The 27659-nt window shown below is 43.1% G+C and overlaps 2 long non-coding RNA genes across 2 annotated transcripts in view; one reads left to right on the top strand and one right to left on the bottom strand.

The window, feature by feature from the left end:
* The window catches only part of LOC147571933 (uncharacterized), an 86122-nt gene that overhangs the window by 57766 nt on the left and 697 nt on the right, over nt 1-27659 (bottom strand). The window lies entirely within an intron of this gene.
* Nucleotides 25084-27649, top strand: LOC147571934 (uncharacterized). Its single transcript, XR_015246742.1, has 2 exons — nt 25084-25592; nt 27323-27649. It is a non-coding gene; the product is annotated as an uncharacterized LOC147571934 (long non-coding RNA).

Raw genomic sequence — 27659 nt, 5'->3', positions numbered from 1 at the left:
GTACTAATTGTCAGTTATACTAATATATTAGACTGCTTGGCTGTCAGTGGAAATATAGCCACACACTTACGTATGTCCTTCTTTTCAACCATAACTAATCTATCTTGTGGCCTTGCAAAAATAATTTGGCTTTTCTGTTCTAGGTAATTCCTGTCCTGCAGACATTGGTGCATAATGTGAGATTACAATAATACAACTAACACCAACCACCGTCACCACCCAAATAATAAGAGCATTGAGCATTTCTACATTTTAAGCACTGTTCTAGGTACTTTATATATATTAGCACATTTCACCCTTACCCTCTCATCCAATGGGAATGATCATGATCTCCATTTTATAATGGAGGAAACTGAGGCACAGGGAGGCTAGCTAACTTGCCTAAGGTTATACACATATCAAGAGATATGTATAATTGCTCTTTAGAAAAAGAATATTTTTGTTTTTCATCCATAAAAAAGATGCATGCTATGTTTTTTTTTAAAGTTCTTGTGGTGTCTTGGTGGCTCAGTCGGTTAAGCAGCCGACTTCAGATCAGGTCATAATCTCACAGTTTGTAGGTTGGAGCCCCACATGGGGCTCTGTGCTGACAGCTTGTAGCCTGGAGCCTGCTTTGGATTCTGTGTCTCCCTCTCTCTCTGTTCCTCCCTTGCTCGTGTTCTCTCTGTGTCTCAAAAATAAACAAAACATTACAATTTTTTTAAAATAAAGTTCTTACAAGACTGAGAATTACAATTTTTAAAAGTTAAAAAAAAAATTTGCACCAAATTCTATCATCCAGAGACAACCACTGATAATATATAAGTGAACTTTCTCCAAACATCTCTTCATATATTTATATATTTAGGATCATATTGATTTACAGTCATCACGGCGTAAATGGGATCAAGCACACAGTCTTGTATTTTACTATTTCCACTCTATCACGTCACCTGGATGTCAGCCACCCTTTATAGGCATCACAACATTATGTACATCCCTCTGGTTATTAGAACAGTTAGAGCGGATGGGAGCCTCCTGGCCTGGTCAGAAGGGGGGGGGGGACTCCAGAAGCGGGGGGACTCTGGAGACCCCCCCCAGACCAGAATGCTTCCAGTCCCTGAAGGACTCATGCCTTGCTTCATGGCAGATTTTATTTTATTTTTAGTTTTTACTATTTTTTTTTCAACGTTTATTTATTTTTGGGACAGAGAGAGACAGAGCATGAACGGGCGAGGGGCAGAGAGAGAGGGAGACACAGAATCGGAAACAGGCTCCAGGCTCTGAGCCATCAGCCCAGAGCCCGACGCAGGGCTTGAACTCATGGACCGTGAGATCGTGACCTGGCTGAAGTCGGACGCTTAACCGACTGCGCCACCCAGGCGCCCCAGTTTTTACTATTTTTAAACTTATTTATTTATTTTGAGAGAGAGAGAGAGCGTGCGCACGAGTGGGAGAGAGAATCCCAAGCAGGCTCTGCACTGACAGCGTGGATCTCATGAACCGAGGCCATGACCTGAGCAGAAATCAAGAGCTGGCTGCCAATCGACTGAGCCACCCAGGGGCCCCACAGATTTCATTTTAGTCTGACGTTTAACGTAGCCATCCCTGAGCATGCCACAAAAATTCTTCCTAGAATGCAAGCCCAGACGTGCTGCTGGCCAGCGACTCGGGCGTGAGAGCCTGACCCCAGCTCTCTGGGGAATTAGGGTGGATTCTGGGCCGAGGCTGGTTTAGTGACATCTGGGTCACGTGGCCGGCTGGCACAGCGGAAGCCCAGCATGCAGACACATACCGTTGGTGGCGAAGCTGAACTGAGTAGCCTGGGTTATGTTATTTCAGCTGTACGGTGACACGTGACCGGCTGAGAGAAGTCCGAACCTCTCCAGAAAGCCATGCAGATTGCAATGATGAGGACTGTTCCCATGCACCACATGAGGACACACTATCCTCATCAATCTATGTGGACAAAACCTTGCATCATGGCGGCGCTGCTGCCTTAAGTGGCGGCCCACACCGGTCAGCTGGGGTTGGGCCCATAGGACTAACTGATATCCTGTGGCCAGCTGAAAGAGAATAATTCCAATGGAGTTCCAAGCATAAAAGCTGATGCCCTGCAGGACACCCTCACACCCTCTCTAACTGGAGGAATCAAGTTAGGAAAGTGGCAGTTTGAGTGGAAGTGCCTACGTGGGGATATGGGTTTCTAGGCTGACTTCTGAAGGAGAGAAACCTCTGAGGCAGACATACTCATTTTGTCATTATGATCTCTTCAGGGCAGTCGGTGCCGGTCGATGTAGGAATGAATGACTCCAGCTCACCAGAAACACTGCTGGCACATTTTAAGAACTGTTTTAAATTCTATCTTCAGGCTTAAACGAAACACAAAAGGGTGCAAAGAAGAAAATAGACATCGTCCGTGATTCTTTCACCCTCCCCCAAAAGAACCGTGGCTAACATTTAGGTCTATTTCTTTCCAGTTTTTTCTACTCAGCGTTGTTTTTATTTTTATTTTTTTGGAATGTTATTTTACTTCATCTTTTGGGGGGGGGTGGGGAGAGGCAGAGAGAGAGAGAAAATCTCAAGCAGCCTCCCTGCTTAGCTGGGTCATGACCTAAGCTGAAATCAAGAGTTGGGCGCTTGACTGACTGAGCCACCCAGGCGCCCCTACTTTTGTTTTTTTTGTTTTTTTTTTTTTTTAATTTTTTTTTTTTTCAACGTTTTTATTTATTTTGGGGACAGAGAGAGACAGAGCATGAACGGGGGAGGGGCAGAGAGAGAGGGAGACACAGAATCGGAAACAGGCTCCAGGCTCCGAGCCATCAGCCCAGAGCCTGACGTGGGGCTCGAACTCACGGACCGCGAGATCGTGACCTGGCTGAAGTCGGACGTTTAACCGACTGAGCCACCCAGGCGCCCCTCCCCTACTTTTGTTTTTAAAGAGAGACAAATATCTATCTATACGAGTTCACTTAATATTTTAAACATATGTCTCATTATCATTTAAAAAAATGCTACATAAGTGTAAAGTGTAATGGCTGCACCGTATTCCATAATCCAAAGTTCTACCCCATGTTCTACAGCCCCCAAAATAGTCCTTTAAAGCAATGGTCTTTCTTAAACAGATTGTCTGGGAACCAATGCTTAGATCACTTCTCCCTGGATTCCTCACACACTTTCATAACATCTTCCCTGAGTCGCCCGTAGTGTGGGAGGATGGCAATAGTGAAAGGACGTTCTTCTTGCTTTCGTTTTTAATTTAAATATTTTAAATTAATTCCTATATATGGTAATATATGGTAATCTAACAAACACCCAGCAATATATGTATACATACATACATATATGTAAATATGTTGAATGTATATATATTGAAGAAAAGGTTCATTTCCCTGCCCCCAAACTCTCCTCTGCAGAGGTGACCTTGTTGTCAGTTTCTTGTGGGCACCCTTCCGAAGATGTCCTGTGCGTGTGTAAGCATGTCTGTAACAGTCATCCCCAATTTTGCTCACACAAATGACAGCATGAACCATACGCTGCTCTTGCCTTGCTTTGTGCCTTTCATGTAGAGGGTGTGGCCTCGTGGCTACAGAATCTGGGAGCCAGATTTCCTGGGTTTAAATTCTAGCACTACCATCAATTAGCCATGTACCCTTGACCAAATTACCTAACCACCCGATGCTCCTGTTTCCTCATCTGCAAAATGGGCGTTTGCATGGTGTTATGGGTTGTTTTGCATGGGTGATATGGGTTGAATTGTGCCTCCCCAGAAAAGATATGTTGAAGTTCTAATCCTTAGTACCTCAGAATGTGACCTGATTGGGAAATAGGGTGTTTTGAGAGGTTAATTAAGTAAAAATGAGGTCATGGGGTGGGCCTTACTCTAAAAGGACCGATGATCTTATAAAAGAGGAAATTTGGACACAGATAGGCACACAGAGAGAAGGCCACGTGAAGATGATAGTGACGTGCCCAAAGCCAAGGACTGTCTGGGGCCACCAGAAGCTGGAAGAGAATAGGAAGGACCCTTCCCTACAGGCTCCAGAGGGAGCAGGGCGCTGCAGACACCTTGCTTTCTGACTTCCACCTGCAGGATTGTGAGAAAATAAATTGCCATTGTTCCAGCCACCTAGTTTGTTGTACTTTGTTACAGTGGCTCTAGCAAACAAACTCACATGGATTAACTGAGTTAACATATACCCAGAATTATAGACTATATCTGATAGTCATCAAATACTGTAGAAGGGTTAGCTGCCATTATTACATAGATCTGCCTCATGCTTAAAAATTTTTTTTAATGTTTATTTATTTTTGAGAGAGAGAGAGAGAGAGAGAGAGAGACAGAGTGCAAGTGGGGGAGGAGAAGAGAGTGAGGGAGACACAGAATCCGAAGCAGGCTCCAGGCTCCGAGCCGTCAGCACAGAGCCAGACATGGGGCTCGAACTCACAAACTGTGAGTTCATGACTTGGGCTGAAGTCGGATGCTTAACCGACTGAGCCACCCAGAGGCCCCTGCCTCATGCTTTTTAATGAATGCGTATTTTTTCCTGTGGTTTTGAAAAAATTTGTCATTTAAATATATATTATCAAGCCAATAGTATTGTTTCAAAAAATAGCACTTCAAGACTTATACTGAAAAATAACAGTACCTTTCTTCACCCACATTAAACCCACAGTCTCACTCCACAAAGGTAAACATTTCAGTCACCTGGATCTTCCTTCCACTATCTATCCCCATATTTCTAAGTAATGTGCTTATACTGTTACTTCTTGATTTATCAGTTTGAGACTCTTCTGCCTTCCTGTTATGATAAATGAGGATTTTAATATATGACAACCTCTATCCCTACACACACACACACACACGCACCCTCTCATAATATTCACAATATGATTATATAACCATTTTTAGTTATGTAATTGTTAAAATAGATTTTTTAATCTCTGAGACTGAATGGAGATACCAAAGATGAGAACAATGGGTACGAAAAGCCCCCACATTCTAAATAGATAGACAATTCATGCAAGGCTTGCAAATAGGGTGGCCCCAAAATGATTCTTCCAGCCTTACCCACTAACTACCTGCAGTCTGAAGAATTCACTAAGGGATGGGGTGCCTGGCTGGCTCAGTCAGTAGAGCACACAACTCTTGAATTTGGGGTCATGAGTTCAAGCTCCATGTTGGGTGTAGAGATTACTCAAAACCTAAAAAAAAAAAAAAAAAAAAAAAAGAATTAACTAGGGAGTTGAAGTGGCCTGTGTTGAGGATTGCTTTGGATGGAGTTAGCAGTGTTGTTTTCCACCACATCCCCAAGCCATGATGGGAGGACTCCTTCCACTCACCCTAAACTTAGTAAAGGGGATTTTAAGAGGACCCTCAGAGAGAATGATAGGTGTTCCCTGAAGTTTGAGGGGGCAGGTGCATACTTGGTGACAGACACTTGAAAAAAGCACAAAGGCCAGACGTGGGCTGGAGTTCAGGACAAAGAGTCAAGGTTGGCCAACATTTCTGGGGACTAGTAGAGCAAGGATGTGGTTTTCTGCAGGCCAGATTGGATTCTGTGGAAAAGAGCTGCCAATAGGTGGCTCTCAAAAGTTCCCCACCCAACAGTATCACATGGAAGGATAAAAAAAAACGACTCCAACAAAGAGTGAACAACCAGAAGCCAAGTGCCAACTGGCGAACTGTCAGTGTGGTCAGTCAAATGAGGCACTTTCCAGCTAAAACACCCCCAGAGATGGAGGTGCTCCCATGAGTCAGCCTCCTTCAGACCTTGAAGGAGGGTACTCATGCCAGATGACAATCCTACAGGCCAAGAGCTTTCCTTCCCCTCCTTTCTAGCCTTTCCATGTCTACATCTAACCCCAGAGGAGCCAAGGGCAGCAGAGTGAGCCAGATGGAATGAAGAAATGTCAATCCTCTACCTAGGGTGGCCAGATTTAGCAAATAAAAGTACAGGATGCCCAATTAAATCTGAATTTGAGATAAAAATGTTTCTTTCTTTTTCTTTCTTTCTTTCTTTCTTTCTTTCTTTCTTTCTTTCTTTCTTTCTTTCTTTCTTTCTTTTTTTTTAGTATAAGTACAGCCTATGTAATATTTGGGACACAGTTCTCCTAAAAGTATCTGTTGCATTCTGGAATTTACATTTAGCTGGGCGTTTTGTGTTTGATTTGGCAGCCCTCCCCACCCTTCTTGCCCACTGCAAATTTCAAGCCTGCGTCAGCCCCAAGCTGTGGGAGAGGAGAAGTATAAACTGGATAAGAGCTTAGTGTTCTGATATAAGATTACATTGGACTTTGGATAACCTGAAAAAAATTGAGACTATTCGTTAATAACCTAAAAGTACTTAGAAAACTTACAGAAATTGTCTGATATTTCATCCATGGGGCTGAAAAACTGAGAAGGCAGAGGAGCCTTCCACGTCTGTCTTGTTCAACAAGCTCCTTACAGGTATATTAAGTTCAGCATTTAGGTTATTATTTTTATATAAATATTATTTGTTGCTGAGCCACGTTGTGAAGTACGATTGCATTTCTTTGACAATGTTCTAGTTTTTCTTTGAGTTAATAAATTGCCTACTTAAAGCATTTTTCCGATTTGAAAGCCATTTGTTTCTTTCTCCGTGAAATGTATGCTGATGTCCTCTGTTGAACTGTTGAGCTTTCTCTTATTAATTTAGAAAAGTTATTTATTATTATTTAAGTAATAATATTATAATTATTATAAAATTATAATTAAATTAAATTAAAATTATTCTAAAGGTTATATTATTATTTATATATTAATAAAATTAACCCCAAAGAATGCTTTTCTAAGGGGAAATTGGAAATGGCAGTAACAGAGGATGAGTGGAACTTTTCCAACATTTGTGTTGGGAAGCTTAGATTTTCACTATGCCCTGTTGTTAATATCTGGTCTTGCTCTTCCAAAACAGTTTTTCTCAAATCAATAGTGTCTTTAAATATTCCCTTAATGCTTACATGCTCAATTCTTGGTTAAAATTTTCCCAAGGAGGATGTATATGATTAAGCCACAGCCTATCAGCATTTCTCCCCTTTAGACATGATCATTCATCCCTGGGATTTATTTCCAAGAAATTAACCCACAGCAGGAAAATAGCTGCAAATCACACCTCACAGAAATTCCAAGAAATTTCTCTTAAGATACTATTACTATGTGGCTGGAACACAGAACACAAAGATTAAAATCTCAGATTTGTTCCTTCCTCTGCTCATGATTTCATGATTCTAATCTCATAACAACCCTCATTATTACTTTCAGTTTCTCATTAGGAAATCAGGACCTTGCTGAGATTTAGTCTCTGAGCTATCTTTGAAGTACTGGGAATTGCATGATAAGGTAAATGTTACATTCCTGACTACCGCCGCCGCATAGAAATTTCCATTGTAAATGGCTGCAAACCACTCAGCTAATTTTCACATGTAATTCTTTTCCAAGAACCCTTTTGTTCTTTAGGGAAATAAAACATTCCAGAAACAAATACGTTAAAATAGGAATACAAAAATGATTTTAGAAAACAATAGAGAGAAAAACTGCATTTCAGATTCGATGTCAATGAGCCCCACATTTATCAATAATTCCTCAGAAGAGCCCAGGATGAGCTCCATTTTCTTATTTTTATTTATAAATTCAATTTTAAGACTGCAAGGAGGCATGCTGATCCTCCTCTTTCTCTAATTAACTTATTTCTTTAGAATGAATGACATGGAGGAAGGGCTGGATTCCAGAATCCCTTGGCCCTGGAATAAAAAAAAATCTTTGCATGTCTTGCAGATGCCAGCCCTGTTTAGTCTCAGCGATGCCATTCTTAGCATATGTCATATTCTGCATTCTTGTTCTGCTTTTCTCTCTTCAATGGGAAACTAGCTTCTTGGGAACCCCCGCCTTAAAAATTGACAAATATTTCCTAACTTTGTCCCTCGGCAGCACACAAGTTCATCTATCAGGTTTTGTGCTTATGTGACACAGTAACAAGATAAAAAATCCAATCATGCACAGATGAATCCGCCAATCAAACATAACGCAAGATAGCCAAAACATGGTAGAGAAAAAACACGAGTGCTTGCTGAGGGACAATTATCTTCCTGGCACATGTTAGGTGCCTTTGTTTTTGCACTTTTCTTGAACTCTTGCAATGGCTTCCTCAAAGTAGAGAAGAAACCTGAAGGCCAGAGAGTCAGCTACTTGCTGAATGCCTCTCCCTGGTAAATGTCAAGGTGTTCCCACTGCTCCCTGCCTCACAGCCACCACTCCAGCCATGCTGAACTGTAGGCAGTTCCTAAGCTGGTAATCATTGTCCAATGTCTCTGGTTCGGGATACAAAATCACCATAATGGGAACAACCCCGATGCAGAGTTTCATGAAATTGATGCAAGGGACGTAGGAGAAATGCTAGAATACAGGCAAACACTGATAAATAAGAGTCTTTCAGAGTGAGACCAGTTAACAATTAAAGAGGAAGAAACGGACATACTAGAAACATTTGAAAATCATAGATTAAGGGAGGCAGCTGAAAAAAAATGAAGGACTTCAACCTAGTCCTCAAATGAGCTACCAGACATGTTTTATTTTTTAAAGTATACTCTCAAGCCATAAATCAACTAATTTTGTTTATTCTAAAAATTAGGACTGACCACAGCTATTACCTAACTTACATCAAATATATATAACAACATAGATTGTATTTATAATGTTTCTTTTCACTTTTCAATATCAAATTCTAATCAGTTTTTCACCTTTTTTTTTTTAATGTTTATTTATTTTAAGAGAGAGAAAGAGACAGTACAAGCTGGAGAGGAGCAGAGAGAGAGAGTGAGAGAGAATCCCAAGCAGGTTCCACACTCAGCGTGAAGCTTAACACAGGGCTTGATCCCACAACCCTGGGATCATGACCTGAGCAGAAATCAGAAGTCAGATGTTCAACTGACTGAGCCACCCAGGCATCCCAATTTTTTCCCTATCTTACATGAAACTTTTGTGTTGGGTTCCATTCATATCTTCTGTAGACATTAACTATCTTTGTGAGACCTCCTGTGCTTTGTCTTGCTGTTCCGTGCTCTGAGCCTTTGTCCATGGCATTCTATCTGCCTGCTAGACCTTTCTCTGTTCTGTAGGGAAACGCTCTTCATTGCTCTCAACCCTTTTCAATGTCATCTCTTGTGTGAGAGTTTCCTCTAACGTTTCCTGCCCCATCAGCCAAATGAATGAATATAGGAAGAAACACACAACTTAACAGAAAAGGTAAATTACAAATGAAGTAATTATTTGGTGTCGGGAGATAGTTTTCCATGGTGGTGTAGGCAACAGATTTCCTGGATTGAAACCTGGGCACAGATAAAGAACATTTCTGCCATCATAGAAAGTTCTACTGGGAAGAACTGGAACATACTTGTGAAAACACAAGCAACAGATTAAAACAATAACGAAACACCAAAGACAGGAATTCTAGATTTCTTTTTAAGTAATGGTAGTATCACAGGAATGATTATGTGCTCTGGGACCATGTTGGAGGAGTCCTTACCAATGGGAGAGGCTGGATGTTTAAGCTAAGATTTGAGTAGGAATTAACGAGGAATGTATGTTTAGGAGGGTGAGGGTGCTATGGATTGGTTTGGAAAGACAGTTCCAGGGATAGAGAACTCTGGACAGGGAGAACCTGAAGAGAGGGGGCACAGGACACCTTTGAAGTACACATATCCATCAGGCTCTAATTCTGCAAACAAATTCATGGGTGACATTGTACCTGTATTGAAAAATAAAAGAGGATGTCCTAAATGTGAATTAAGTGCCATAGGAAATAAACTCTCTTGGTTATACCAGGTCAGGATAATCAGAAAGGATGATGTGTCAGGAGGTTTCCTATTAATTCCTTATTTCCAGTATTTGTTCATTCCACACTTATCACATGTCAAATGGTGGTAAGAATTCTATTAAGAAACTCATTGAATGCCCCAAATAGACTAGAGATGTTACATAATGAATGGAAGTTCGTGATCTTTTTATCTTCAGAAGGCTTTTGTTCCAACTAAACTCACATCTTATTGATGGACGTAGTAATGACGAGTAGAATATCATATTTGGTTTCCAGGGCAGTGTGTCTAAAATGTGGCATTTCAGAAGCCCTTGTAGTGTTTATTAAAAATGCATATTCCCTCTTTTCTTGCCATCAACAAGATGGGCAGAGGCAGAGGCTCAGGTCCTTTCAAGATTTGGCTTCACCTGTAGGGTGCTGGGGTGGCTCAGTCACTTAAGTGTCCGACTTCAGCTCAGGTCATGAAATCACGGTTCATGGGTTTGAGCCCTGCATCGGGCTCTCTACTGTCAGTGCAGAGCCTCCTTGGGAATCCTCTGTCCCCCTGTCTCTCTGCCCTGCCCCTGTCCTCTCTCTCTCAAAAATAAATAAACATTAAAAAAAAAAAAAAAAGATTTGGCTTCACCTGTGATGCACCATCATGATTACTGGCGGTGAAATGGCCAGTAATACTACTTTCTAAGAGGTGCTGAGGACTGCCCTCTTCCGCTGTGTCCTGGCATGTGGAATTTGTGAAGCTGCCCATGTCTTAGCACCAAGGCCATCTCCGTGTGCTTGCATCCAACTATGAGTCTATGTATGTCAAATTGGTGGGGGTTCTTTGTAGCTGAACAACAACTTAACCTAATTAAGGTTCAAGACAACAAGAAACTAGGGGGATGGGCAGACCCTTGTAAAACTGACAGAGAGGGGAAACCCTGTAGAGTTGTGTGGTAACGCACAAAGGTAGCAAAGAATTTCGAGGATGTTATGAAGAATGCTTCAAATGCAAAAACTAAACAAAGAAAACACTTGGCGCTGGCTTAAGAATATGTATATCTCAAGCCCACTATGAAGCTACTTGGAATTTTTCTGCTGGGATCTATGGAGCTAAAAAGTTCCCTGGGTGATTCTACTGCAGACCAAAGTTTGAGAACTTCCGTCTATTGATGTGATTCTAAAGTGCTTAATGGCAGCCTGGAGCCACGCTGGCTAAATAACAACTGCCTGGAGATTTGTTTTTGTTTTTAATTATTAAGTTAATTCTATACTTTATGTGGAGTTCACTCATTTTTCCTACTGTGGGATCCTATCCAGGATACCACATTACATTTTGTCATTGCGTTTTACAGTCTCTTCTGGTCTGTGATAGCTTCTTCGAGTTTCCTTGGTTTGTCATGACCTTGATAGTTTTGAAGAGTCCTGGCCAGGTTATCTTGTAGAATGCTCAATTTGAGTTTGCCTGATGTTTTTCTCATGGTGAAACCAGGGTTATGGATTGGGGGAAGAATACCTCAGAGGAAGCATCCTTCTAATCACATCATATCAAAGGTATATATCCTCAATAAGACTTATCACTGTTGATGCTAACCTTGATCACATGGCCAGCATAGTGTTTGCCATGTTTCTCTACTGGAAGTTACTCTTCTACTCCAACACTGTAGTCTTTGGAATCGTAAAGCACAACCCACGATCAAGGGGGAGGTGGGAATTCAGCTTCACTTCCTGGAGCGGAGAGGATCTACATAAATTATTTGGAATTCTTGAAATCTTTTTGTAAGGGAGATGTATCTCTTCTTCCCTATTTATTTATTTATTTCATCATTTATGCTTACCAATATGGGCTCATAGATATTTATTGTATATCCTGGGTTATAATCTAATAGTATGTTATATATTTTGTGCTCAAATTTTCCAGCTTTGGCCATTGGGAGCTTTTTCAGATTGACTCCTGTGTCCCTTTGACATAGCCCCATCCTTTTGTTTTTTGAGCATGTTTGTTTGTTTTTTATTTTTTTTTTGATGTTTTATTTATTTTTGAGAGTGGGAGAAAGAGACAGAGTATGAGTGGGGGAGGGGCAGAGAGAGAGGGAGACACAGAATCCGAAGCAGGCTCCAGGCTCTGAGCTGTCAGCACATAGCCCGACGTGGGGCTGGAGCTCATGAACTGTGACATCATGACTTGAGCTGAAGTCTGATGCTTAACCGACTGAGCCGCCCAGGTGCCCCTGTTTTTTGAGCATCTTAATGAGATACTCCAAGTTCGTCTTGTGTATTCCCTGTCTCAACTCTAGAATCAGCTATTTCTCCCAGTAGAGTTTTTCAAAATATAAATTCCTGCCTCTCAACCTCAGTGACTAAAATCCCGTTGGTCTTAGGGAGAGAGCCCAAGAATATGTTATATATTTTTTTAATGAAACAGAACATGCTTATACATTTTCATTCATGTGTTAAGATATCACTATGTTGAATTAGCAAGAGTGAAACACTGGGCCAAAGGGTATACGCCTGTAACATTTTCATAGATTGACAAACTGCCATCCAAAAAGGTTATGGTAACATATATTCCCACCAACAATGTACGAGAATGTTCCTTCTTCACACTTGACAATGAAGTATACTGTTAAAAATTTTTATCTTTGCCAGTCTGATAGGTGAAAAATGGTACCTCAATGTTCAAATGTTCACACTTTGTGATATCAATTATATTTTCATGTTAATATTAGAATTTTTGTATGTGTATGATCTTCCTATTCATACCTTTTGTCCTTTTTTTCTATTGTTATTAGTACTTTTCTTATGGATTTGCAAAGTTCTTTCTATATTAAGAAAATAAGGATACCCTTCCTTTCTGTGTTGTATTTTTTTCAGCATACATATTTTTGTAGTTTCCTGGGTGATTCTGAGGACAGCCACATTGGAACAACTGCTAGCAAATAGTGTATATATATGTATACATGTATTACATATGTATACATATGTATATGTGTATATATGTAGTATATATATATATATATGTATATATATATTTTGAGAGAGAGAGAGAGAGAAAGAGCATGAGTAGGGGAGGGGCAGAGAGACAGGGAGAGAGAATCCCAAGCAGGCTCCATGCTGTCAGCACAGAGCCCGACGTGGGGCTTGGTCCCACAAACCATGAAATCATGACCTGAGCCGAAACCAAGAATAGGATGCTTAACTGACTGAGCCACCCAGGCTCAGTATATTAATTAGGGTGAATATATTCGATGTGTCAGCCACCTCCAGTCATATGAAAAGGTAACTACTGCCTAGCAGGTGTGGTTTCAGGGTAATGAATATCCCTGTCTGAAATCACCTCAGCTAGTGAGAGTAGGGATTCCCGGTATTAAATCCACCCTTTGAGGGGTAAGACAGCAATTACCATGGAGATCAGCAGCACACTGACCCATTATTGTGCAATAGCAAGACCGCCCCTCCCCCTTCCTGGGATTGTCCCTAGGATTGGAAACAGTTCAGTCTAAGATACGGGACACTCTTTTAGCGTATTTACTCCAGGACATAACCGTGGCATTGTTAATCAGGCAGCATGAAAGTTCTGATTATCTTGTATACAATCTACCCTGAGGACAGAAGTCATGGAATGCCTCTTTTCCCCTTTTCCACCTTCCATTCCCCAGGTCCTGAAGCCTTGTGATATCAAGATGGAAAGAAAGAACCAAATGTGATATCAAGATGGAAAGAAAGAATCAAGACGGGGCCAAGTGGGAAAGGGGACAGGACAGGATGTCTGGAAGAAGAGGTTCTTCCTCCAAAGGGAGGGCACTGCCACCTGGGTGCCTGAGGGTCACAATAAGGTCCCTCTTTAGTGAGAGAGAGCCCCAAGAAGGGCAAGCTGGTGGAAATGAGCATGTGAGTCACTCCAGACTTGCTTTGTGGTCTCCAGAATGGATTAGAACTTCTGCTGAACGTAAAAGGGCTGTTTTTCACGTAACTTTGAACTCCGTGTCTGGCTAACCGTATGTGCACTTCCAAGTTTGTGTAGAGGAAGGCTGTGTGTTGAGGGCTCCATTTTGGGACTGGAACCAAGCTGACGAATTAGGGGCACCTCAGATGAAAAGCACAGACCGGTGTTTCTCAAAGTGCGGTCCTAGGACCAGTAGCATCAACAACTAGGAACTCATGAGAAATGCAACTTCTGGCACCCCATCCCAGACCTACCGAATCAAAAACCTTGGGGATGGGGCCTAGGAGACTCTGTTCTAATAAGCCCTCCAGGTGATTCTAAAGCTAATGTTTGAGAACCACTGCTCTTGATAGGAGCCACTGACATTTGCCTTGGCATCCAAGTTAGCAGAATGGAGCCTGTAAGCAAAAAGAAGGCACCTTGCACAGTAGGGGCACCCAGGAGATTCTCTCTGGGTAGAGCCACACAGTGTATAACTGCCATCTGGATCCTAAAACTTCTGGGTGTTTGTTGGAAATAGATATTTTCCCCAGAGAACTGGTGCCAGTGCCGTGTGCATTTCCCAGATGGGTTTCTAAACAAGAGCCTCCTTGGGGCGCCTGGGTGGCTTAGTAGGTTAAACATCCAACTTCAGCTCAGGTCATGATCTCACGGTTCATGAGTTCGAGCCTCGCGTCAGGCTCTGTGCTGACAGCTCAGAGCTTGGAGCCTGCTTCGGATTCTATGTCTCCGTCTCTCTCTCTGCCCCTCCCTTGTTGATGCTCTGTCTCTCTTCTCTCTCTCTCTCTCTCTCTGTCTCAAAAGCAAATAAAAACATTAAAAATAAACAAATGAATAAATAAAAAATAAAAATAAAATAAACAAGAGCCTCCCACAGGAGGTTCCAGGGGAGGCCCTGGGGAACCATGGCTTGTCTACAGGCAAGGAATTCTTATGTCTGCCCCCACCTGCAGAAGCGGGACTTTGAAGGAGAGCAGTAAGGCTGGGAGGCTCATTCTTCTGTTTCAACATAAGCAGAGTGGGGGCTCATGCAGGTCACTTTGCCTCTCTGGATTTCAGAGTGGACAGACAAACTGGGCTTTATTCATCCAACCCGAAAACGTTTGCCTTGGCAACATGAAAGAACGAGATTTTATGCATAGATCTTGATAGATTTTTCATGGCTCCAAAAGAATTCTGGGCCTGGATCATTTTTTTCAGTTGTCTCTGTCAGCAAGTAACCTTAATGAGTACCAACTTGTGATTTATTGCCAAGTCACATTTTTTGCAAATATTTTCCTATAAAATATTTAAGGCTACATCTGACTTTGAGTCTTTGGAAGAGATTAAATTTCCCCTAAACGTCTAATGCGTTCCCTCGTGTTTTGGCCACAGTACTGCCAGTGGGAACGCAACGGTCGGGAAGCTGCCCTCGGGACAGCTGGCAGCTTGTCACCCTCCCCTCAATGGACCTTCGCATCAACTGGAAAAGATGCAGCCTACCTAAAATTTTCAAACGATTTCTCAATTATATTCCTCTATTTTAATTCTTTTGCTGGGAGTCCAATTCAAAAATGCCAAATACCAAAATGATTCTTTAAAAAAAATGTTCAGTTTCCAAAGACATCTTAGTCCCTGCCTGAGGTCAGAGGGCCAAAGGGGGCTGCGTGGACCCTGCATGGGAAGACTCTGTCTCATCAGGGACACTGGGTGAAAGCCTGAGGCTTCCAGCAAGGGGCGAAAGAGGCTGGCCATGCAGCAAGCTGGACACCGCATGGTCCTTGTGGGAACAGACATCGTGGTCCTTCCGCGAGACCAAACGGGGCTCTCTAAACTTCTGGTTTCAGGGTGAGAGAAGCTAATTCCAAGGCTGGGCTGTTGGCATTTACACTGGCATTACACTTCAGGATGCAAACTAAGAGCTTTGGAGAAGCTGTGCTTAATTTTTTAGGGTTTCAGCAGCTTTCACACACACACACACACACACACACACACACACACACAGGCATGCGCACGCTCCCTCTCTCTCTCTCTCTCCCCCCCTCCTTCCCAACTTTCTGCAAAGAGAGCACTGTATTTATATTTTATTTTAACAAGTCTCTCTGGTCTCTTTACCACGCATTTCTAACAGCTGTTCTGGAGGTCAAAAAAAGCTAACCTCTGGATCTCCTGCAGTCGTGCAGGCTCAGCCGGAGGCCTACGGACCCTGTAACGTTATCTGCCCGGTTGTGTGTATGGACATTTCCCCTCCTAGAATCAAGAGGACACAGCTTTCATCAGAGGGTCCAAAAGGTCCATTGGTATTTATGTTGTTCAAATTTAAATGCCATGACACTGATTAATTTCTCTTGCCTGCAGGTGGACATTCCTCGAGGACCGAGTGAAGGTCATTTACCAGCACCTCCTCCCCCAACACGGCCCAGCACAACACACACATATACCCCGAATCAGACTCACAGCCATGCCTTTGTTTCTGAGAAGAATATTCTCCTTTAGAATAGAGTTCTTATACCTTCAGCCTCAATTCAGTTGTTAATATTTGTCCTTTAAGGCTTTTTTTTTTTTTTTAATTAAAAGAGAAAAAACATTATAGATACAATTTAGGTCTTCTTGATTCCTGACCAAATTCCTCTTTATGAAAGTAACGGCTATGATGAATTCAGCTTCTATCCCTTCAGCCCATTGTTTAAAGCTTATACAGGTATGTGTTCCTGAACAGTCTATATATTGCTCTTAAACATTTAAGTGGTAACATTCTGAATGCATTGTCCTGCAACTTGTTTTCTTCACTCAAAATTACACATTTGGAGTCTATCCACAGTGATGTATAAAAACCTAGTTCACGCCTTTCCATTTGCTATTTTAATGTTTAAATGCACATTTCATGCATTCATCACTGATGGATGTTCAGGTTGCTTTAATTCCTGGATCTGATAAACATCTCCTTGAGCGAGTCTCCTTGTGCGAGCGTCTTCCTAGGGCAGAGACCTAGAAGCGGAACTGCTGGGCCATAGGGTATGTGCATCTTCATATTTAATAAATACAGCCAAATGGATCTCCAAAGTGGAGCAGATCAGTTTTCACTCCTCCAGCAGTATCTGAGATGACTCGAATATTTTCCACTGGGGCTCAGATGGGAACGTACCTGATGGGAGACCTCCTGTCTCCTCCCACTTTCTGTGTTCAGACAGCCCCTTCCCCAAGCACTGAGACGAGCGCCCCCCCACAGAAAGGCTTGGGTGGAGAATCTCTCCTAAACTGTGTTCAATCCATAAGGCACTAGTAACATGCTGTGGCCTACACTGGGGTTGTGCCCCAGCCTAATTGTTAAGACTCTTAGCTTTTATTTCTCCGGATCTGATAAAAACAAGTGGAAACTCTTCACCTGCTTATACCGGTGTTATAAACGGACCCCGCCCAGGGCCTTGATACTGACCAGGAAGGGGACGAGTAGCATCCTGGTTTGACCTTAGGTTAGCTGAGGTCAACATTGCTGCTTGGTTTGGCTTGTCCATTCATTGCACAAATATTTACTGAGCACCCGAGTAAGGGGGTGCAAAGCTAAAGAGGACAATACTGTAGTTGCCATCTGTGGAGGGCATGCACCAGCCACTTGGGTTCTGATCTCATCCAGTCCTTCCAACATGCCTATAAAGTAGGTACTATTATTATCTCCATCTTACAGGGCAGGGGACTGAGGCTTTGAGTTCAGGGTGATCTGGTTTTCCCAGGCAGCGCTAAGATTCCAGCCCACATCTCTGTCTTCAGACACCACGTCTAAATAAATTACGTATTTTAATGGGAAATGATGTGGGAAGGGGTAGGGGATGCACAAAGACTCAAGGTGGGAAAGAGCAGAATGTGTAAAGGAAATTGTAGGAGTAGAGTAAGATATACAAACAGAAAAACAAGTTGGCGTTGGATCACACAGGGCCTTGAATGACAAGTAAGGGCATTTTAACGTGATTCAGTGGAGAGGATGAGTCATAGCAGGCTTTGGAGCTGTGGAGTGATAATAATCAGAGTCAGAAGCAATAAAGAGAATGGAAATGGTGGGCAAGAGCAGGGAAACTCGAAGTCTAGCCAGTTGGTGAGGGAGGCAGTGAGGACCGACGTGCTCAACATCCATTCTAACCTGAACCGTGAAGGCTGGCAAGCTGGAAACTATAATTCACACACTTCTTTGTAGCTGGACTTCTGGACAAAGATCCATTTTTCTGACAGTTGACGGTACAGAGGCAACACGGTACTGGGATCGCTTGCTTCCTAATCTGAGGAGCTTCTGTAGTGACAGGAAGAGTCACTTGCCACTTTGTGACAGAGATCGTAGGATTCCAAGGGTTGTGGGTGGGTCTCGGAAGCTCTGTTTCAAATGCCCTCTCCAGATTTTTCAACAATTTGCTGGCGTTCCAAACCCGAGTTCTGACTACACAAGCTCAAGTGGCTTCTAGTTTTGTAAAGGAACCCTACAACAAGGAGGAAACAGAAGGAGTAAGGACTCCAGAGTGGTTGGAAGCAACAGGCCTGGAAATGAGGAAGAATGGGTGTGTACGTCTCAAAAGCAGAAATATGCAGGATGAGGCAGAACTCGGGATGGAGGGTGGAGGAAATTGTCAGTTGATGCTGAGGTCTTACCCAGCAATGGCAATGATGCAGGGAGTGATGAGGTCGTTAGTGGGCATAAACAACAGATTGTGAGAAGCTGGCTTTAATCTGGAACTTTGGGGAAGACCAAAATTTTTCTCAAGAAGAGTCAGTTATGATGCAATTTCTTGTTTATAAGCTTCTTTCCATTGGAAGCTGGAGCCCCATGAGGTCAAAACCTTTGCTAGCTTACTCACCATCATGAACTCTAGGCCTGGTTCAGTGCTTGGCATATTGCAGATACTCAAGAAATCTTTGCTGAGCAATAAAGCTAGGTGTGCCAGGTGCAGGAAGAATTATGAAAGGAAACGCATTTTTAGAGCCAGAGGGTAGGAAATAATGTAGGAGGGATAAAAGAGGCAAAAGGTAAGAAAAAGGCTATTAGGTTTGACAATTGGTGGTGGATAGCCAGGGCATTGTAAAAGCTTTTCTAAAAATAAGCTTTTAGATAATAAAAATAGATAATAGATAATAAGATATTTAGATAATAGAAAATAAGCTTTAAAAAATTTTTGAAGTAAAACACACATACAAAAAGCCTAAGTCATACGTGTGTGGCTTAACGAATTATCAGAGGTTATAATCACCTTCCCGATCAAAACCCAGAATATGCCCAGTTTATCCAAAGCCTCCCTCATAACATCTCTCAGTCATCCACACCCACTACTAAAATGAGTAAAGGAAACCACTATCCTGACTTCTAACATAACAGAGTCACCCATTTTGAGCTTTATATAGAGTCTCGCACTGTATATTCAGTTCTGTCTGGCTTCTTTTGCTTAAAATTATGCTTGTGAAATTCATCCATGTTGTTGCATGAAACAGTAGTTTGTTCTGTTTGCTGCATTCCACACATGCACCAAAATGTATTGATCTGCTCTTTTGTTCATGGAAATTTAGCTTGCTTCCTGGTTTTGATTATTAGTAAAGTAGCTATGGACATTCTTAGATAAATACATTGGTAAACCTACATACATCTTTATACTGGGTACATATCGAAACGCAAAATTGCTGGAATATAGGGTGTGAATATATTCAACATTCGTAGACGTCATCAAACAGTATTCTAAAGTGGATGAATTAATGTATACTCCATCCAACAACTGTACTTTATAATCGTTCTACATTTTCTCCAAAAAGAAGTGTTTTTTCTCCACAAAGAAGTGATTTTGGGTTTTATTTAGGAAATCTTACCCAATTGGGGTAATGTGTCATGGGAGTTAGTCTCCTATTTCATCTTTTAGCAGATTTATTGTTATGTTTTAATGTTTATTTATTTATTTTTTGTGGAGGGGAACAGAGAGAGAGAGCAAACACGCAGGGGAGGGACAAAGACAGAATCCCAAGCAGGCTCTACGTTGTCAGCGCAGAGCCTAACAAGGGGCTCAATCTCACCAACTGTGAGATCATGACCTGAGCCAAAATCAAGAGTCGGATGCTTAACTGATGCTTAACTGGGGAGCCACCCAAGCACCCCAGCAGATTTATTGTTTTATCTTCTACATTTAGATCTATAATGTGCTTAGAATTGATATTTATATATGCGGTGAGGTCAAGATTACTATTTATTCCATTTGGACATCCAATTGACCCAGAACCATTTATCTGAAAAGACTATCTTTTCCCCACTGTTCTGTCATATATTCTGTGTCTATATATGTGTGAGTTTGATTATGGACTGTCTGTTCTAAAATTTGACCCTGCCATTTACCCAGATCCTATAACTTTTCCCTCTTTGTTCTTTATTCTTTGTTCCAAGAAGTAGAAATTAGCCATCAGCCATTTTTCCAATTTGCAGTGAATACTGAGATTCATAATACATATTGTACTGGATTGTTCTACTGGGAGCTGTTTCCTAGAATTCATTTCTCTGTGTGACTCTGGGTTGAGTGGGCCATAAGTGAAGTGGTATGAAATTTAGAAAGCAGAAATGAAGCAGGTACCATTACAGTCGAAAGGCGGTCATTGGTAAGAGGAGGTGAGAAATGGACAGACAGACACGCTGGCAAGTTCCAGTGTGCTTCATCCTTCCCGGTGCTGCCTCCAGCCCTCCTTCCCACCTGCTTGCTCTGCCAGCAGCAACCCCAGGCCTGCCAGCAGAGGCTATGAACATACAGAAGCAGCTATCACGAAGAGCCAACCATCCCCTGTAGACCTCTACCCCGGCCCCCGGCCCCCTCCCAATTCTATTCCAGTGGCTGGATTTGCCTGGCTTCCACATTTCCCAATAAGCCAGGGCTGGTTAGTGACTTTTCTCTGATTCTTCAACTCCCCTTTCCAGGCCTTTGCTCCCCCATTTCTTCCCCAAATTATGTAAGGTCCATTTCCTATAATACATTCCTTATCCCATAACTCATAGTAGTTCTGCTTCCCTGATCAGGTCCTGACTGATAGACACATGTTGAAATAATCAACACAGTGTTACAGTGGCAAGCCCTAAAACTGCACCATGGTAAACTTTCCAAACAGACGGACACTTGACAGAAGAACTGCATAATGGTATTCAGGGCTGACAACACTGGCAACATGATCACATTGCTGACTTTGACCTTCAGACCCTGAAGCTGGTGACTGTACCTCTTTGCTCGTCCCTCCTCCACTCATTTGTAGCTTCCTTGCGTCATTCCCTTTCTTTTTTTTTTTTTTTTAAATTTTTTTTTCAACGTTTATTTATTTTTGGGACAGAGAGAGACAGAGCATGAACGGGGGAGGGGCAGAGAGAGAGGGAGACACAGAATCGGAAACAGGCTCCAGGCTCCGAGCCATCAGCCCAGGGCCCGACGCGGGGCTCGAACTCCCGGACCGCGAGATCGTGACCTGGCTGAAGTCGGACGCTTAACCGACTGCGCCACCCAGGCGCCGCGTCATTCCCTTTCAATATGCCCACACCTTTCTTTCCCTCCGGACTGTAAATTCATTTCAAGGCTTGCCTTATGCATCTGAGCACTCCTCCTTGCCTGAAGGGAAGTGTAAACCCAGTGGCACAAGAATGCGTGGAGGGAGGGAGCTCGACTGATTAGCTCAGGCTGGGAAAGCTCACAGAAGTCTCCACGGGGCTGCTGGCACTTGATTTGCACCTTCCTGTCTGAACAGGACCTCAGTGACCAGGAAGTGAGGGAGCTAGTAAGAATAGGTGACATTTTCTTGTGAATCCTGTACCAAGGACTGTGCTAAGGACTTTACACATTAACTTACTCCTCCTCACATTCCTTCTATGAGGCACGTGCTGTCATATTCCCATTTTACAGACGGAGAAACTGGGAATCAGAGTAACTAGAAAGCTAAACCATCACCATATTGCCCTACTAATTGATATCCTGACAAAAACTAGGATGACGGTTGATTTGTCTTAGAGTTTACGAAAAGCCTTTTCTTGGGGGTAGCAATTTTAAAACTTCAGTGTGTCCTTGAATATGTAAGGGAGGCCCAGAAAATGGGAAGAATTTGTGGGGAGTAGGGGTGATTTTTGTGTCGTTTTGTTTTCTCCTGAAGGAAAGGAAAAGAAGCAAGGAGAAGGAAAGAAAATGGAGAGGAAGTGACATAACCTGGCCAAAGGCAGCAGAAACGGCAGAGGGATGTTTTTTTTTTTTTTTAATTTTTTTTTTCAACGTTTATTTTTATTTTGGGGACAGAGAGAGACAGAGCATGAATGGGGGAGGGGCAGAGAGAGAGGGAGACACAGAATCAGAAACAGGCTCCAGGCTCTGAGCCATCAGCCCAGAGCCTGACGCGGGGCTCGAACTCCTGGACCGGGAGATCGTGACCTGGCTGAAGTCGGACGCTTAACCGACTGCGCCACCCAGGCGCCCCCAGAGGGATGTTTTTAAGAACATGACCAAGGAGGGGCGCCTGGGTGGCGCAGTCGGTTGAGCGTCCGACTTCAGCCAGGTCACGATCTCGCACTCCGTGAGTTCGAGCCCTGCGTCGGGCTCTGGGCTGATGGCTCGGAGCCTGGAGCCTGTTTCCGATTCTGTGTCTCCCTCTCTCTCTGCCCCTCCCCCGTTCATGCTCTGTCTCTCTCTGTCCCAAAAATAAATAAACGTTGAAAAAAAAATTAAAAAAAAAAAAAAAAAAAAAGAACATGACCAAGGAGGCTATAAAGAATGGGTAAAGTAGGGGCGCCTAGGTGGCTCAGTCGGTTAAGCACCTGACCCTTGATTTCAGCTCACGTCATGACTTCATGGTTCTTGAGTCCCACAATGGGGTCTACACTGACAGAGATTCCCCCTTTCTCTGCCCCTCCCCTTGAGACACTCTCTCAGTCTCTCCCAAGACAAATAGGTAAAATACAAAAAACAGACAGACAAAAAAAGAATGAGTAAAAGCAACTTGTCTGATTTTCTGTGACACCCAGCCTTCCTTCTTCCTGAATTTTTAGCAAAAATCACAGTCTGCCATACACCCAAAGATATGGCCACGTGAGTTTATAGAAAATAAGGAAATAGTGGAGTCTCACGTTTGGGTTACCCAAAGCAGCAAGATACAACCTAAGTTGAACTAATTCACAGGAACAGCAGGTCAGCACAAGAGGTAAGCCAGAACTTAGGTCCCCCGCAGAATGTGCTTGGAGAAGGCACCAGGCTTTCCAAAGTCTGTGGAATGGGGTATTGGAGACAATTCCTTCTGTGTCTTAAGGGCTAAGAAGGCTCCAGCTGACGCCTCCACTATGTAAGGAGCTAGGCAAGTGCACTGAACCTGAAGGCAGGAGATATTCACTGCACTTGGAGAAGAGGCTACCAGTGGAGTGAGGGTGGGGCCAGAATGAACTGCTGTAGGGCTTGAGATGGGAAAAATATGGTTTCTTCTCATGGAATGCAACATCTATTTGGGGATCCTTGCAGATAAAAGTAAGGGAGGGTCATACAAGACAGTATCTCATTCAGTGGGTGATGGACTTCTTTCAAAATCTATTCATCATTCAGTTATTTTGAAGGAACTTCAGCAGCAAAACTGTTGAAAACAGGCAAAAGGATGTCTTAAAACACTAATCTCAATGTGTGTACATACCATGGACAGATGCACCAACCCTATGCCATCTTCCCCCACATTCCCCCCAAATCCCACCCTGGGAACTGCCCCCTCTGCCTTCCTCTTGATCCAAATCAGTGAGGGACAAGAAAATTCATGACTTTGATCAAGGACTTCATTATTCCAAAGTATTTTTACCTTTGGGAATTTTCTAGAACTAGATCCCAATTAGTCTCTAAGTGTTAATAATCTCTTACGAATGCCCAAGTCAACAAATATTTATAGTGTATAGACCGTGTCAGGCACTGGGGTTACAGGGAGAGTCAAGACCCTCCCTTGAAGGGCATAGTGACTTATAAGAAAGAACCCAGGCATGAGTTTTAAATGTGTAATGACTTGGCCAAATAGAGTCTCGGAGGAATGTTCAACATTTGAACTTCATAATGCTCTCTCCTCCTATTAACCCTCTTTCCTTTGGAGACTTTCCTTGTCAAAGGGGTTTTCGTTAAATATTAAAATATCAGGGATGTTCTTTAAGAGATTTTTCAGGGGCGCCTGGGTGGCGCAGTCGGTTAAGCGTCCGACTTCAGCCAGGTCACGATCTCGCGGTCCGTGAGTTCGAGCCCCGCGTCAGGCTCTGGGCTGATGGCTCGGAGCCTGGAGCCTGTTTCCGATTCTGTGTCTCCCTCTCTCTCTGCCCCTCCCCCGTTCATGCTCTGTTTCTCTCTGTCCCAAAAATAAATAAAAAACGTTGAAAAAAAAAATTTAAAAAAAAAAAAAAAAGAGATTTTTCAATAGGGCTTTATGTTTCTTGGAAGAAAAGAGATGTACAAATCCAGTAACTACATGAAACAGAATGACGGGGACTATAATGTTGACATCATGCCTGAAGTTGAGCGACATTAAATTTATTTTTCAGAGCTAATTAAGCCTGCAGCCCCTGAAATACCCCGTCCCCAATCATTATAGAAGAGGGAAGCAAATGACTTGAAATAATGAAGAAAAAACAAAACAGCATCTTAGGATTTTGTCAAAAACACTAAATCCTCCAAAGACCCTTAAGAGCAAACTTAACTCCAAAGAGTTGGTACCCATCCTCTCGTCTGAAAGCTGCTTTTGGAAATTAGGACAGGCTTCGCCCCTCCCAGGTGAAGCCCTCTTCTGTGCATTGTGTTTAGTAACAACTCCAGGACAGGGCCCGCCTAATTGCTTCTTACAATTCCTTCCCCTTCCAAGCTCATGGAAATGTCATTGCTTTTCTCAAGGTTTCTGGTAATTCCCAGGGGCCTTCTGGCCTCTAGCATCCGCTTCTGTAACACAGGGTAAATCTGCAAATGGGCTTTATTGTCCTCAAGCGTGGTCCCTGCTTAGACTCCGTCAACGGAGACCTGAAACTCTGCCCGTTTCATAACTGCCATTAAAAGCATCTCACACAAAGTGGTGTGTGTGTGTGTGTGTGTGTGTGTGTGTGTGTGTGTGTAGAAGTTTATTGGGGGCACCTGGGTGGCTCTGTCAGTTAAGCATCTGACTCTTGATCTCAGCTCAGGTCACAATCTCATGTCGTGGGTTTGAGCCGCACATCAGGCTCAGGGCTAGCTCAGAGCCTGCTTGGGATTCTGCCTCTCCTTCTCTCTGCCCCTCCCCTGCTTGCGCGCTCTCTCTCTCTCAAAATAAATAACAAAAAAAAAGAAAAAAGAAAAGAAAAGAAAAGAAAAGAAAAGAAAAGAAAAGAAAAGAAAAGAAAAGAAAAGAAAAGAAAAGAAAAGTTTATTGGCTTGGCAAAATAGGGGGGTCAACATCAAACATATTAGCGAGACCGTGTTCTCACAAGTCTTTGCCGGGCTCATGCTCCCTCTCTTCACTTCCTTTCTTTCCTTCTTCCCTTCACTTGACCTATAGTTCAAATTCTTCCCACTTGTTTATGTGGAGCAATCGTGCTCTCCTCAGCCCCTGCTCCTGAACCTTTGCATAGCTAACTTGACTTAAATCACCAGATTAAGTTCTTCGATGAAGGCCATCTTCTTCTCATGGAGTGTGGGAGTTTCCAACATGTCCACAGATTCTCTGATCCTTCTTTCAAAGGGTGACACCAAATCCCCCTCTCCCTTAGCGTGGGCTGAATCTAGTGACTCACTTCCAACAAATACATGTGGCAGAAGTCATGTGTGACTTCCCAGGTGAGCACATAAAAGGCACTATGACTTTCTTCTCACAGCTCATGCACCCTGGGGCAAGCCAGCTGCTATGTCACCAGGACACTCGAGCAGGTCTGGAAACCTCTAGAAAGAAACTTCTTTCTTCTCTTTCTCCGTTGCTTATTATTCCCACCATAGTTCTGGGTCAGAGTGTGAAGTGTGATGGGGGTGAGAGGAAGGTGTCGGGTCACAGCAGAGGAGTAGAAAGAGGCAACACTGGGGTGACTGCGTGCAGTAGAGAAGGGCACAGGTTCCGGAGTCACAAAAACCTGGGTTTGAGTCCCACTCCACTTGTTATTACTATCCCGTCTAGGCTTCCGAAACTTCAGTTTGCTCATCTGTAAAATGGGGCATTATCTCCTTTGGAGAGATACTGTCAGGAGCAAGTGGACTAAGGCAGAGATAGGCTTAGTCCCAATGTAAGTACAGCACTCACTTATCGATAGTAATTATTAAGATTATCACTGGTTGAGGGGCACCTGGGTGGCTCAGCCAGTTAAACATCCGACTTCAGCTCAGATCATGATCTCGCAGTTTGAGGGTATGAGCCCTGCATCTAGCTCTGTGCTGACAGCTCAGAGCCCGGAGCCTGTTTCGATTTCTGTGTCTCCCTCTCTCTTTGCCCCTCTCCCGCTCACACTCTGTCTCTCTCTCCTCCAAAAATAAATAAACTTTAAAAAAAAAAAAAAAAAGATGACCACTGGTTGAGTACCTACTGTGCATCAGGCTCTGTGGTAGCTGCATTATGTATATTATCATATCATTTTTAATACTCACACAGCAACTCAGAAAGGTAGAGAGGTTGTAATAATGGCATAGCATGCCCCCCAAAAGATATGTCCAAATCATAGTCCCAAGTACCCGTAAATGCGAACTTATTTGGAAACAGGGTCTTTGCAGATGTAATCCAAGTTAAGGATCTCGGGATGAGATCATCCTGGATTTAGAGTAGGCCCTAAACTGGAAGACTTGGCGACCGCAGAAGAGAAAGGAGGACGCGAGACAGGAGACACGGGAAAGGCCCCATGAAGCTGGAGGCAGACAGTGGGAGTTATGTTGCCACCAACCAAGGAAGATCAGAGCTGGAAGGATTCTCCTCTAGCGACTATGGAGGGGATGGCCTTGCTGACACCTCAATTCTTCTTGCCTCTGAAATTATGAAAAGAATCCATTTCCATTGTTTCAAGCCACTGCGTTTGTGGCCATTTGTCACAACAGCCCTAGGAAACTAATTCGTAGGCTTTTATCCCCACTTTACAGGGAAGGAAACGAAAGTGAACTAACTTGCTTGGGGTCTCTTTTTATGCAAAGCACCGATTCGAGCTACCCAAACATAAAGCTACTGAGTGCCCACAAGAGAAATGATCAGGATCCAAAACAGGAAAATCAGGACGAATGCGCAGCTCCAGGTGTCTGCTGGAGAAAGGGAAAATGAGCGCACATCATTTCACTTAATGTGCAACTTCGTGCAAATACCGGAGCTTACTTAATTAGGCCAGGAGAAACCCTCTTGGAAAGAAACAGCCAGCAAAATAGAACTCAGGGTAACATGTAGAACAGCTCAGTGCAACTCTGTGGAAGAGACCAGAGCAGCCAGAACCAGCCAGAACTAGCCCTGAGGACCCATGACTTACACTCTAGGGAGACGCTGAGCAGATTAAATTAATAGAGCAATTAGGGGGCAGGAAGCAGGCTAAGCCTCTTAAAATCTAGGAATCGAAGGGGGAGTCTTCAGAACAATTTGGTTTGTAAAAAGGAATCGAGTCTTACGCTTTAATTTCTCTCTCTCTTTTTTTTTTAAGATGCTGAAATGGCAAGTCCGAAGAGCAAGAAGTCATTACAGATTTCTTATGAAATGCAAACAGTGGGGAACCATTAATTTTAAAGGTCTACCCATTTCCCAAGGAGCCAAGAAGCCATGCCTAGTCTTGAGGGTTTAATCTACGTACACACAGGGGAAAGATCTCTCCTAACCTACACCACTCACTGTCCTCCCAAGAGGCTTCACGCGCCTTTCTTTTGAAAACTCGCATTTTCCATAGTTGCAAAAATAACAAATGCTCAGTGTACAAAACTAGGAATACTTGAAAAAGCACAAAGAAAATGAAAAAATAAACACCGTAATCCCACCTCCCACGT

The sequence above is a fragment of the Puma concolor genome, chromosome F2 (assembly GCF_028749965.1).
Source record: "Puma concolor isolate L17-30 chromosome F2, mPumCon1.1.hap2, whole genome shotgun sequence".
Lineage (NCBI taxonomy): Eukaryota > Metazoa > Chordata > Mammalia > Carnivora > Felidae > Puma > Puma concolor.
This window is presented reverse-complemented; position numbering and strand designations above follow the sequence as displayed.